Here is a 13,517-nt window from a genome sequence, read left to right on the forward strand (position 1 = left end):
CATTTCGAGTCCTGTGGCCACGGCTGAGTTTTCCAAATTTGCTGGCCTGTTGAGTGCAGCACTTTCACAGCATCATCTTTTAAGATTTGAAATACCTCAGCTGGAATTCCATCACCTCCACTAGCTTTGCTCATAGTGATGTTTCCTAAGGCCCGCTTGACTTCACACTCCAAGATGTTTGGCTCTAGGTGAATGATCACACCATCATGGTTATCTGGGTCATTAAGATTTTTTTGTATAGTTCTTCTGTGTATTCATGCCACCTCTTCTTAACATCTTCTGTTTCTGTCAGGTCCATACCATTTCTGTCCTTTGTTTTGCCTATCTTTGCCTAAAACATTCCCTTGGTATCTCTAATTTTCTTGAAGAGATGTCTAATCTTTCTCCTATTGTTTTCCTCGATTTCTTTGCATTGATCCCTTAGGAAGGCTTTCTTATCTCTCCTTGCTATTCTTTGGAATGCTGTTCCAAAGTATATCTTTGGATATACTTTGCTATTCTTTGGGACTCTGTTCCGAAATATATCATTGTATATATCCAAAGTATATCTGTTCCAAAATATATCTTTACTTTTCTCCCTTTCCCTTTTGCTTCTCTCCTTTTCTCAGCTATTTGTAAGGCCTCCTCAGACAACCATTTTGCCTTTTTGCGCTTCTTTTTCTTGGGTATGGTTTTGATCACAGCCTCCTATATGATGTTACGGACCTCCATCCATAGGCTTCAACTGTAGTTTTCATTTATTCAGGAAAATTTGCATGCAGTGTAATGCACAGATTTTAAATGTAGGACTCAAGGAGTTTTAATAACATATACACATCCATGGAAACTTTTCTGCAATCAAGATATAGATAATTCCCTTTTTCTCCCTCCCAGTTCATTTCTACTTGCCCCTCCCCCAACCAAATAGGCAACTATCTTAATTTCTGTCACCACAGATTATTATTGCCTATTCTTGAATTCCATATAAATGGAATCATATGGTATATACTCTTTTGTCCATATATGAGTGGGGCTATTTTCGGACTCTAGTCTGTTCCTTTCATCTATTTGTCTATTTTTATGCTAATATTGTATTGTCTTAATTATCATCAGTTCAGTTCAGTTCAGTCGCTCAGTTGTGTTCGACTCTTTGCGACCCCATGAATCGCAGCATGCCAGGCCTCCCTGTCCATCACCAACTCGCAGAGTTTACTCAAACTCATGTCCATCGAGTCGGTGATGCCATCCAGCCATCTCATCCTATGTAATTCTTGAATTCAAATTATATGATACTTTAAACACGGTTTTTCAAGAATATTTTGGCTAAGCTAAGTATTTTGCATTTCCATATGAATTTTAGGTTCTATCTAGTCAAAGCTATAGTTTTTCCAGTAGTCATGCATGGATGTGAGAATTGGACTATAAAGAAAGCTGAGCGCCGAAGAATTGATACTTTTGAACTGTAGTGTTGGAGAAGACTCTTGAGAGTCCCTTGGACTGCAAGGAGAGCCAACCAGTCCATCCTAAAGGAAATCAGTCCTGAATATTCATTGGAAGGACTGATGCTGAAGCTGAAACTCCAGTACTTTGGCCACCTGATGCAAAGAACTGACTCAGAAGACCCTGATGCTGGGAAAGATTGAAGGCAGGAGTAGAAGGGGACGACAGAGGATGAGATGGCTGGATCGCATCTTCAGCTCAGTGGACATGAGTATGAGTAAACTCTGGGAGTTGATGATAGACAGGGAGGCCTGGCGTGCTGCAGTGCATGGGTTTGTAGGGAGTCGAACACGACTGAGCGACTGAACTGCCTGACTGACTGCCGTCTTCTACCAAAGAAGTGTCTGTTGAGATTATTAATGTAATATAATTGCATTGAATTTATCGATCAGTTTTGGGTAAAATTGACCCTATGCAATATTCAGTCTTCCAATCCATGAACATAATATAGTTTTCCATTTATAGAGATCTTAAATTTCTCTCAACAATGTTTTTTATAGTTTTCAGTTCAGAGGTTTTACATGTCTTTTATTAAATATGTTGCTAAGCATTTTATACTTTTGATACTATTATGAATGAGGTTTAAAACTTTTCATTTCTCAGCTTTTGATGCTGGTATATATATATATAGAATTGATTTTGTATATTGACCTTATATATTGAGACCTTGATAGATTTACTTATTAGCTCTAATAGATTTTTTTATATTCCATGGGATTTTCCATGTTATCAGTCATGTCAGTCTGTAAATAGAAACACCTTTGTTTTCCCTTTCCAATGTTCATACTTTCTGTTGTCTCATTACACTTCTTGGATTTCTAAAACAGCTTTGAATAAAAGACAGCAGACATTCTTGCTTCACTCCTTCTCTGAAATGTAAAGAGTTTAATAGTTGACCTGTAAGTTTGTTCTTAGCAGTAGATTTTTGAAAACTGCCCTTTATCAGAAAAAGGAAGTTTTCTTCTGTTTCAATTTGCAGAGATTTTGTTGTTGTTGTTTTTAAATCAGAAAAAAATTTGAATTTATCAAATGCTTTTTATGTATCCATTGAAATAATAATTTACTTTTTCTCATCTATCAATATGATGAATTACATTGATTGATTTTTGAATGTTAAACAATTCTTGCATTCTTTGCATGAAGTACGGTTGGTCATAATCTATGTGTGTTAGTCACTCAGTCCTGTCTGACTCTTTGCAACCCCAAGAACTGTAGCCCACCAGGCTTCTGTGTCCATGGAATTCTCCAGGCAAGAATACTGAAGTGGATTGCCATTCCCTTCTCCAGAGGATCTTCCTGACCCAGGGATCGAACCCTGGTTTCCTGCATCACAGGCCAATTCCTTACCATTTGAGCTACAGGGAAGTCCCCAAAGTGAAAGTGAAACTCGCTCAGTCGTTTCAGACTCTTTGTAACCCCATGAACTATACAGCCCATGGAATTCTCCAGGCCAGAATACTGAAGTGGGTAGCCTTTCCCTCCTCCCGGGATCTTCCCAACCCAGAGATCGAACTCAGGTCTCCCGCATTGCAGGTGGATTCTTTACCAGCTGAGCCACAAGGGAAGCCCAAGAATACTGGAGTGAGTAGCCTATCCCTTCTCTAGTGGATCTTCCCCACCCAAGAATTGAACCAGGGTCTCCTGCATTGCAAGTGTTTTCTTTACCAACTAAGCTATCAGGGAAGCCTTGATATGGCTTATTTATTATCAAAATCTAATGAACATATATATTGCTAGATAAGATGTCAATTTTAAAGTATTTTTGCATTTATGTTTATGAAGACTATTGATTTTAGCAGTAGAATATTGCTAAGAATATTGATTTTATTTTTTCAAATGATATCTCTTAGGTCTTGATATCAGAATTATGCTGACCTCATAAAATGAGTTTGGAATTATTCTTTCATTCTCTGTTTTCTGAAAGAGTTTGTATAAACGATATAGCTTCTATGAAAGGTGGATTGGATTCACTAGGGAAGCCATCTGGGCCTGGAATGTTCCTCATGAGACAATTTTTTAAAATTATGGACTCTATTTCATTAATAGATATAGAGTTTGTCAATAGTCTATGCCTTTTTGTCGATTTTATGTTGCTTTTGATAAATTCATCTTTTAAGGTCTCATTTCACCTCATTTTTAAAAATTTATTGATATAAAATTTTTAAAATAATATTTACTTGTTATAATATCTGTAGAATCTATAGTGATGTCTCCACTTTTATTCAAATTGGCTACTCTTCTCCCTTTTCTGTTCATCAGCTTTGCCAGGGATTTGTCTATTTTATTGCTCTTTACAAGGAACAAATTTTTGGCTTTTCTTGGTATTCTCTATTTGTCTAATGTCAAAATACAAAGTCAGTTCTATATATACCACCAGCAAAAACAGAGAAATTATAGGTTCTAGTGTTTCATGCAAAATAAATCCAAAGTAGAATGATGAAAATAGTAATTACTGCTTACTTTGTATTATTATTATTAATTCAAAATATTTTCCAATATCTCTTGTGGTTTCTTCCTTGACTCATGGATTATTTAGAAGTCTCTTTTTGATTTCCAGATATTTGGGGCTTATCTAGATATCTTAGTAGTAATAATTTCTAATTTAATTTCATTGTGATTATATATATATATATATATATATATATACTCCAAGGTTTCGAGATTTATTTCTTTTGAAGTTTATTGAGATTTATTTTGAGGCTGAGGACATGGCCTATCTTGGTGACTGTTTCCTGCACACTTAAATAGAATATGTACTTTGAAGTTCTTAGATGTATGTTCTGTAAATAGAAGTCAGATCATGTTGGTTGATAGTGTTGTTCACATCTTTTATATACTCAGTGTTCTTCCAGTTACTGAGAGAGGCATGTTAAATATCTGTGGATTTGTCTATTTGTTCCTTTAGTTTTGTCCATATTTGCTTCATCTGTTTTGAAGCTTTATGTTAAGTAAATACACATTTCTATTTTTTTGATACAATTATTTAATGACACATGAAAATAACATGTTATGAAACAAGCTGGTTACAAGTAATGGATAAAGAGGATGACTTCCTTTTAATAAAAAAAAATTTAAGTACATATACAAAACACTAAAAGATTATACTGTTCATATTGTTCAACTCATGGATTGTATGAAAAGGCAAAAAGATATGACATTGAAAGATGAACTCCCCAAGTTGGTAGATGCCCAGTATGCTACTGGAGAAGAGCAGACAAATATTTCCAGAAGGAATGAAGAGGCTGAGACAAAGCAAAAACAACCCCGAGTTGTGGATATGTCTGGTGGTGGAAGTAAAGTCCTGTGCTGTAAAGAACAATATAGCATAGAAGCCTGGAATGTTCCATAAATCAAGTGAAATTCAGTTCAGTTCAGTTGCTCAATCATGTCCAACTCTTTGTGACCCCATGAACTGCACACGCCAGGCCTCCCTGTCCATCACCAACTCCTAGAGTCCACCCAAACCCATGTCCATTGAGTTGGTGATGCCATCCAGCCATCTCATCTTCTGTCGTCCCCTTCTCTGCTTGCCCTCAATCTTTCCCAGCATCAGGGTCTTCTCAAATGAGTCAGCTCTTCGAATCAGGTGGCCGAAGTATCGGAGTTTCAGCTTGAACATCAGTCCTTCCAGTGAACGCCCAGGACTGATCTCCTTTAGGATGGACTGGTTGGATCTCCTTGCAGTTCAAGGGACTCTCAAGAGTCTTCTCCAACATCACAGTTCAAAAGCATCAATCCTTTGGTGCTCAGCTTTCTTTATAGTCCAACTCTCACATCCATACATGACTACTGGAAAAACCATAGCCTTGACTAGACAGACTTTTGTTGACAAAGTAATGTCTCTGCTTTTTCATATGCTGTCTAGTTTGGTCATAACTTTCCTTCCAAAGCATAAGCGTCTTTTAATTTCATGGCTGCAATCACCATCTACAGTGATTTTGGAGCCCAAAATAATAAAGTCTGTCACTGTTTCCATTGTTTCCCCATCTATTTGCCATGAAGTGATGGGACCAGATGCCATGATTTTAGTTTGCTGAATGTTGAGCTTTAAGCCAACTTTTTCACTGTCCTCTTTCACTTTCATCAAGAGGCTCTTTAGTTCTTCTTCACTTTCTGCCATAAGGGTGGTGTCATCTGCATATCTGAGGTTATTGATATTTCTCCCAGCAATCTTGATTCCAGCTTGTGCTTCCTCCAGCCCAGCGTTTCTCATGATGTACTCTGTGTATAAGTTAAATAAGCAGGGTGACAATATACAGCCTTGAGGTGCTCCTTTTCTTATTTGGACCAGTCTGTTGTTCCATGTCCAGTTCTAACTGTTGCTTCCTGACCTGCACACAGGTTTCTCAAAAGGCAGGTCAAGTGGTTTGATATTCCCATCTTCTTCAGAATTTTCCACAGTTTATTGTGATCCACACAGTCAAAGGCTTTGGCATAGTCAATAAAGCAGAAATAAATGTTTTTCTGGAACTCTCTTGCTTTTTTGATGATCCAGCAGATGTTGGAAATTTGATCTCTGGTTCCTCTGCCTTTTCTAAAACCAGCTTGAACATCTGGAATTAGAAGTGGTTAAACAGGAGATGGCAAGAGTTAACATCAACCTTTTAGGAATCAGTGAATTAAAATGGACTGGAATGGGTGAATTTAATTCTGATGACCATTATATCTAACTACTGTTGGTAAGAATCCCTTAGAAGAAAGGGAGTAGCTCTCATAGTCAACGAAAGTCTGAAATGAAGTACTTGGGTGCAATCTCAAAAATGACAGAATGGTCTCTGTTCATTTCCAAGGCAAGCCATTCAAAATCATAGTAACCCAAGTCCATACCCCAAACATTAATGCCAAAGAAGCTGAAGTTGACAGTTCTCTGAAGATCTACAAGACCTTCTAGAACTAACACCAAAAAAAAAAAAAAAAAAAAGATGTCCTTTTCATCATCAGGGACTGGAATGCAAAAGCAGGAAATCAAGAGATAACCTGGAGTAACAACCAAGTTTGGCCTTGGAGTACAAAATGAAACAGGGCAAAGGCTAACAGTGTTTTGCCAAGAGAATGCATGGGTTATAACAAACACCGTCTTCCAACAACACAAGAGCCACTCTACACGTGGACACCACCAGATGGTCAATACCGAAATCAGATTGATTATTTTCTTTGCAGCTGAAGATGGAGAAGCTCTATACAGTCAGGTTAAAAAAAAAAAAAAAAAAAAGACTGGGAGCTGACTGTAGCCCAGATCATGAACTCTTTATTGCCAAATTCAAACGTATATTGAAGAAAGTAGGGAAAACCACTAGGCCATTCAGGTATGACTGAAATCAAATCCCTTACGATTACACAGTGGAAGAGACAAATAGATTCAAGGCATTAGATCTGATAGACAGAGTGCCTGAAGAATTATGGACAGAGGTTCATAACATTGTATAGGAGGCTGTGATCAAAACCATCTCCAAGAAAAAGAAACGCAAAAAGACAAAATGGTTGTCTGAGGAGGCCTTATAAAGCTGAGAAAAGAGAAGCAAAAGGCAAAGGAGAAAAGGAAAGATATACCCATCTGAATGCAGAGTTCCAAAGAATAGCAAGAAGAGATAAGAAAGCCTTCCTAAGGGATCAATGCAAAGAAATAGAGGGAAATAATAGGATGGGAAAGACTAGAGATCTCTTCAAGAAAAGTAGAGATACCAAGGGAACATTTCATGCAAAGATGGGCTCAATAAAGGACAGAAATGGTATGGACCTAACAGAAACAGAAGATGTTAAGAAGAGGTGGCAAGAATACACAGAAGAACTGTGACTCAGATAACCACGATGGTGTGATCACTCACATAGAGCCAGACATCCTGAAATGCAAAGTCAAGTGGGCCATAGAAAACATCACAAGAAAAAGCAAAGCTAGTGGAGGTGATGGAATTCCAGCTGAGTTATTTCAAATCCTAAAAGATGATGCTGTGAAAGTGCTGCACTCAATATGCCAGCAAGTTTGGAAAACTCAGCCGTGGCCACAGGACTGGAAAAGTCAGTTTTCATTGCTATCCCAAAGCCAAAGAATATTCAAACCACTGCACAATTGCACTCACTTCACATGCTAGCAAATTAATGCTCAAAATTCTCCAAACTAGGCTTCAACAGTACATCAATCGAGAATTTCCAGATGTTCAAGCTGGATTTAGAAAGGGCAGAGGAACCAGAGATCAAATTACCAACATTGGTTGGATCATAGACAAAGCAGGAGAATTCCAGAAAAACATCTACCTCTGCTTCATTGACTATGCTAAAGCCTTTGACTGTGTGGATCAAAACAAATTGTGGAAAATTCTTAAACAGATGGGAATACCAGACCATCTTACCTGCCTCCTGAGAAACCTGTTTGCAGGTCAAGAAGCAAGAGTTATCACCAGACAAGAAACAACAGACTGATTCCAAATTGGGAAAGGAGTACATCAAGGCAGTGTATTGTCACCCTGCTTATTTAATTTATACAAAGAGTACATCATGTCAAATCCTGGGCTGGATGAATCACAAGCTGGAATCAAGATTACAGGGAGAAATATCAATAGCCTCAGATACGCAGATGACACTACCCTTATGGCAGAAAGCAAAGAGGAACTAAAGAGCCTCTTGATGAAAGTGAAAGAGGAGAATGAAAAAGCTGGCTTAAAACTCAACATTCAAAAAACCAAGATCATGGCATCTGGTCTCATCACTTCATGGCAAATAGATGGGGAAACAGTGGAAACAATGACAGACTCTATTTTATTGGGCTCCAAAATCACTGCAGGTGGTGACTGCAGTCATGAAATTAAAAGACGCTTGCTCCTTGGAAAAAAATCTATGACAAACCTAGACAACATATTAAAAAGAAGAGACGTTACTTTGCCAACAAAGGTCCATATCATCAAAGCTATGGTTTTTTAAGTAGTCATGTATGGATATGGGAGATGGACCATAAAGAAGCCAAATGTGGAAGAATTGATGCTTTTTTAATTGATGTTGGAGAAGACTCTTGAGAGTCTCTTGGACTGCAAGGGGATCAGAGCAGTCAATCCTGAAGAAATCAATCCAGAGTATTCATTGGAAGGACTGATGCTGAAGCTGAAGTTCCAGTACTTTGGCCACCTAATGGGAAAAACTGACTGATTAAAAAAGACCCTTATGCTGGGAAAGATTGAAGGCTGGAGGAGAAGGGGACGACTGAGGATGAGATTATTGGATGGCAGTATGGACTCAATGGACATGAGTTTTAGCAAGCTCCAGGAGATGATGAAGGACAGAGAAGCCTGGACTGCTGCTCTCTAGGTAGTCTTTAAGAGTGGACACAGTTGAGCGACTGAACAACAAAAGATTATACATCAAAATATCAGCTATTGATGAATACACATTTCTAAGTGTTATGTCTCCTTGGTGAAGTGATCTTTTTATTGTTATGAAATGTTGATCTGTTTCACTGGTAATACTTGTTTTAAAATCTTTTTTTATATTAAAGAGACCCAACACCTTCCTATACATACTGTTTTTGTCACATATCTTTTTCTATTCCTTTACTTCAAACCTGTTTTTGTATATACAGTATCTCTTATAGAAGCATATAGTTGTGTCTTATTTTTTAATGCAGCCTCGCAGTTTCTGCTTTAAAATAGAGAGTTTGTTCCATTTTCATTTAGTGTAATCAGTTACACGTTGGTGGATTTACATCTGTCATTTTCCAGGGTGTTTTCTCTCTGTCCCATCTGCGCTTTGTTCTTATGTTCCTTCTTTCTGGCCTTTTCTTAGGTTAATTCAATATTTTTATTATTCCATTTTAATTCTCCCAATTTTAGTGATTTTTAATCCTTTTTAGTTGTTACTAAGATTACAGCATGCATCCTCAAATTTATAATCTCTGTAGAGTTAATATCATATTATGTTTAAGAACCCTGAAACAGTGTAATTCCAGTTTACCACTATGCCATCCTGTGTGCTCTTGTTGTTATTTATTTTTAATAATTTCCACCATAAGATGTTACAATTTTTGTATGAAACAGGTATTTGTCTTTGAAAACAATTATAAGAAAGAAAAAAATTCTATTTTATATTTCCTCACTTATCTTCCATTTCCAGTGGTCTTTATTCCTTCTTATATATCTGAATTTCTGTCTGCTACTATTGCCTTGAGTTTAAATAACTTCTTTTAATAGTTCTTATAGGAATTCTACACGCTTTTGTTTATTTTATCTTCATTTTTGATAAAACATGGAAAACCACTATTTATAGTTTGCTGAAAATCAAAAACAGGCAAAATTGAAGAGGTTTGACTCTTGAGAGAAGAAAACTACCCTGAGTGAGAGCTATATTTACATGACCAGTGCCTCGAGGACACCTTGTATCCACAGGTGTGGTGCGACCAGAACTCAAAAAGAAGGCTTTAGTCTATTGATCTGAGTTGTCAGAAGACAGTTTAGGGTGTTAGAGTAGCTGGGAATTGAGTTAGAGAAGACCAAAACTGGGCAAGGCACAAGTAGGAAACCTCTAAATTGGCACAGAGACTGCCTCAACTCTTTGGATGGCCTCTGACACACCAACTAGACTCCTTGGTCCCCACTGTGTTTACCCAGTTCAGGGGTCTTCCAAAGATTTGAGACAGTTTGTCTTTGGGAGGATTGGTCGAATAAAAACTACTCTGCCATTCTCAGAGTCAGAGCTTTCCCACTGTATTTTGAACATTCATGCATCACAGAATATATCATGTAATAATATAATATGAATTTAATTATATGTATCTCCCCAAGACTTTAGGGTAAGATCTACTTAGTCAGCTATCCTTAATGTCTATTGTATTGTCTGGCATATTGTGCTCAATAAATGTTCATTGAGTAAATAAACCTAATAAGACTAGTAAGTTTGACAACCAGGGTGGAAGGTCCTGCCTCTTTAGTAGTTCTTATGTGGAATATTGATTTTCTCAGGCCCAGTTATCTCAAGAGTGTCCTGAGGATTATAGAAAAAATTATCCTCCTCTTTTCTCTAGCCTTGATGATTTTACCATTAATTTATATTGATGTCAATAATAAAAACCTGTCCTTTGGCAATTAGCCCCAGATTATGGATTAACGTAGTAAATAGGATGCAATGATACATTGTTTCTTATTTTATTTTGTTTTATTTTTTAAATGATTAGACTAAACCTCTGACTTGAAACAGTAGATGTGGTGGCCATGGCGCTCCTCACACTTGCAGGAAAGAATAAGGAGAAATAATATTCTTCCAGCCCAAATGGATTTCCTGGCTCTATGGAACAACGATGGACTCCTGATCAGAAAAAAATGGAAGGTTATAATCCCAGATTCTATTTGTTGTAATATGGTGCTGACCAGTGCTTGACAAAGTAGGGTTTCCTGATTGTTGAAGGAAACATAAACAGTGCAAATAATTGTGGAATCTCTGAACCTTTTACTCAGTGTAACCCTTCTCTATGATTGTGATCCTATCTGCTGTTTACATCATGATGTAACATTTACTAAAGGCATGTGTGGGTTGGGGACTGGGAACAGACTTCACATAGGGCTCTGTATCCTGCAAGGAGCCATCTTACTGTCAAGAGCTAATGCTGACTGGTAGTCTTCATAACCTGACCAGGTGTGTTTTTCAAAGGTAGGAGAAGGGGATTCTTTTTGTTTACCACAGATGGTTAGCCAGAGGGAGTATTGTTGGAGGGAGTTTCACATCTCAATTTCATTTAACTAGGGACTTGGTGAGGATCAGGATACTATCATCTTTCTTTTATAAAGGTCATTTTTAAGGTAATTTAAACTGGTGGAATTGAGGAGTCTACTAAAGCTCTCTTGGTCATAAGTGACAAAAATACAACTGAAATTAAACATAAAGGGGGCGTTGTATTGTTCAGTTGCTAGGTATGTTTGACTCTTTGCAATCCCATGGACTGACTGCACTCAAGCTTCCCTGTCCTTCACCATCTCCCAGAGCTTGCTGAAACTCGTGTCCATTGAGTCAGTGACGCCATCCAACCATCTCATCCTCTGCCCTCTATCTTACCCAGCAGCAGGGTCTTTTCTAATGAGTAGGCTCTTCACATCAGGTGGCCAAAGTATTGGCACTTCAGCTTCACCATCAGCCCTTCCAATGAGCATTCAGGATTGATTTCCTTTCGGATTGACAGGTTTGATCTCCTTGCAGTCCAAGGTAGTCTCAAGAGTCTTCTCCAACTCCACAGTTGGAAAGTATCAATTCTTTGACTCTCAGCCTTCTTTATGGTCCAGCTCTCACATCCATACATGACTACTGGAAAAAACGTAGCTTTCACTAGATGGAACATTGTCGGAAAAGTAATGTCTCTGCTTTTTAATATGTTGTCTAGGTTGGTCATAGCTTTTCTTCTAAGGAACAAGTGTCTTTTAGTTTCATGGCTGCCGTCATCATCTGCAGTGATTCTGGAGCCCAATAAAATGAAGTCTGTCACTGTTTCCATTGTTTCTCCATCTATTTGCCTTGAAGCGATGGGACCAAATGCTGTGATCTTAGTTTTGTGAATGTTGAGTTTTAAGCCAGCTTTTTTACTCTCCCATTTCACCTTCATCAACAGCCTCTTTATTTCCCCTTTGCTTTCTACCATAAGGGTGGTGTCATCTGCATACCTGAGGTTATTGATATTTCTCTGGACAATTTTGATTCAAGCTTGTGCTTCATCCAGCCCAGCATTTCACATCATGTACTCTGCATATCAGTTAAATAGGCCTGGTGACAATACACTGCCTTGATGTACTCCTTTCCCAATTTGGAACCAGTCTGTTGTTCCATGTCTGGTTATAACAGTTGCTTCTTGACCTGCATACAGGTTTCTCAGGAGGCAGGTAAGATGGTCTGGTATTCCCATCTGTTTAAGAATTTTCCACAATTTGTTTTGATCCACACAGTCAAAGGCTTTAGCATAGTCAATGAAGCAGAGGTAGATGTTTTTCTGGAATTCTCCTGCTTTGTCTATGATCCAACCAATGTTGGTAATTTGATCTCTGGTTCTTCTGTCCTTTCTAAATCCAGCTTGAACATCTGGGAGTTCTCGATTGATGTACTGTTGAAGCCTAGTTTGGAGAATTTTGAGCATTAATTTGCTAGCATGTGAAGTGAGTGCAATTGTGCAGTGGTTTGAATATTCTTTGGCATTGTCTTTCTTTGGGATAGCAATGAAAACTGACCTTTTCCAGTCCTGTGGCCACGGCTGAGTTTTCCAAACTTGCTGGCATATTGAGTGCAGCACTTTCACAGCATCATCTTTTAGGATTTGAAATAACTCAGCTGGAATTCCATCACCTCCACTAGCTTTGCTCATAGTGATGCTTCCTAAGGCCCACTTGACTTTGCATTTCAGGATGTCTGGCTCTATGTGAGTGATCACACCATCGTGGTTATCTGAGTCATAAGGTCTTTTTTGTATAGTTCTTCTGTGTATTCTTGCCACCTCTTCTTAACATCTTCTGTTTCTGTTAGGTCCATACCATCTCTGTCCTTTATTGTGCCCATCTTTGCATGAAATGTTCCCTTGGTATCTCTAATTTTCTTGAAGAGATCTCTAGTCTTTCCCATCCTATTATTTCCCTCTATTTCTTTGCATTGATCCCTTAGGAAGGCTTTCTTATCTCTCCCTTGCTATTCTTTGGAACTCTGAATTCAGATGGGTATATATCTCCTTTTCTCTTTTGCCTTTTGCTTCTCTTCTTTTCTCAGCTTTATAAGGCCTCCTCAGACAACCATTTTGTCTTTTGCATTTCTTTTTCTTGGGAATGGTTTTGATCACAGCCTCCTGTATAATGTTACGAACCTCCGTCCATAGTTCTTCAGGCACTTTAATCAAATCTAGTCCCTTGATCTATTTGTCACTTTCACTGTGTAATCATAGGGATTTGTTTAAGTCATACCTGAATGGCCTAGTGGTTTTCCCTACTTTCTTCAATATAAGTCTGGATTTGGCAATAAGAAGTTCACCATCTGAGCCACAGCCAGATCTGAGTCATCTTGTTTTGCTGACAGTATAGAGCTTCTCCATCTTC

This window comes from Cervus elaphus, chromosome 5 (genome assembly GCF_910594005.1).
Source record: "Cervus elaphus chromosome 5, mCerEla1.1, whole genome shotgun sequence".
In the NCBI taxonomy this organism is placed as follows: Eukaryota; Metazoa; Chordata; class Mammalia; order Artiodactyla; family Cervidae; genus Cervus; species Cervus elaphus.